Source organism: Myotis davidii, unplaced genomic scaffold (assembly GCF_000327345.1).
Source record: "Myotis davidii unplaced genomic scaffold, ASM32734v1 scaffold73, whole genome shotgun sequence".
Lineage (NCBI taxonomy): Eukaryota > Metazoa > Chordata > Mammalia > Chiroptera > Vespertilionidae > Myotis > Myotis davidii.
In genome coordinates, this window is record NW_006286675.1 from 7,974,497 (window position 1) to 7,975,955 (window position 1,459).

General features: G+C 61.1%; 1 long non-coding RNA gene across 1 annotated transcript in view; it reads right to left on the reverse strand.

Moving 5' to 3' along the window:
• Positions 1–1,335, reverse strand: part of LOC107182224 — a 24,715-nt gene extending 23,380 nt beyond the window's left edge. The window contains exon 1 of the long non-coding RNA XR_001512947.1: positions 1,161–1,335. This is a non-coding gene — a long non-coding RNA (uncharacterized LOC107182224). The remainder of the gene's footprint in view (positions 1–1,160) is intronic.
• Positions 1,336–1,459: the final 124 nt, after the last annotated feature.

The window sequence follows — 1,459 nt, forward strand, 5'->3', positions numbered from 1 at the left end:
GCAAGCACAGGCTGGAGGGGAGTATCCCGGCCCGGGACCCTTGGCACGGGAGGAGGTCAAAATGGCTGAGGTGGGTCACAGGAAGCCCCCAGGATCACTAGGAGGAGGGTCTGGGTGAGCCACCTACTGTCTCCCCTTCCAGAAAGCCACACCAACCACTCTCAGCCACTCAGTATGTCCCCGATTGGAGTGAGGGCAGCAGGGATTCCGTGGGGACACAGAACGGCTTCCATGAGATCTTGGTCCCTCTGCTTGCCCTCGGTCACTCCCATGGCTTCTCAAGGCACCATGAGGGCTCTGCTCCCCAGACCAGATCCCCCAGAGCTGGTCAGCTCAGGGCCCTGCAGGCCCCTCCCTAGGTCACTTCCAGACCCTTTGGCCAGGGTTGGAGGACTGGTGGTGACTGTGCCACCATTTTGGCTCTGTGACCACCTCTCTCCAGAAGGCCTAGAGCACAGCTGCCAAGGGCACTGCCCTCCACATGTGGGGAGAAAGTGCTGGGTGAACTGGGAGGGCACAGGGAGCGGGGAGGTGGCTGGACCAGGAGCCAGCAATCCCTTTCCCAGCTGAGAGAGCCTTTACACACGCACACATTTGCAGGCACGGGTGTGCACCCACCCTCCCATCCCATGGTGCCATTTCCCCTCATTGGCCCCCAAAGTCCCACTTCCCAAGTCCTGCTTTCTGGCACAGGTCACTAAGATGAATGGTGGCTTTGATTTGGGGACCAAAGCAGGGGTCCTGGGGATGACTAGAGGGCCCATTCTGCCTCGGCCCCAGCAGAAGTCCAAGCACCCACAGTTTTCCTGTCCCCTTTGTCATGAAGCCAGAAACCTCAGCCTTGTTCCCCAAGCTCAGGGCCCCGAGACACCTGTTCTTAACCCACAGTCTCCGGGAAAGCTGAACAGCAGAGCCACTCCCACATTTAAGAAGGGGACATGGACCCCCTCGCTGGGGCCTCCTTCCTGACACTCCTGAGCTCCAATCCCCCCAATGCTCAGCCTGCCCCACATCATCTTCCCCGCCCTGCGGTGCTTGTGGGACAGAACACACCACTGGCCCCCAACCACCATGCCCAACACCGGGTTTTCCACGGAAACTCCCCAACTGGCCCCGAGTTCCAGAGGGTGGCGAGCAGGACCCAGTTTCCATGGCCTCACCTGCCACCTGCTTGCTGCGCTGGGAGGCCTCGGAGGCCAGGGCGTAGGAGATGTTTATGATGCGCTCCTGCTCCTGTATCTGTGAGTCCAGGTCGGCCACGCTGTTCCTCCGGTCCTGGCCTGAGGCCGGCTGCAGGTTGCACATGCTGCAGGACGGCCAGAGAGCAGGTGGTGGGCCCTCACCACCCCACCATCTGCCTCTGGGGGTGGGGGTCTCCTGGCCTGGGGCTCTCATTCTTGTAGGGGGCATTGATAAAAACAGTGCTCTTTCGCCCAGCCAGCATGGCTCAGTGGTTGAG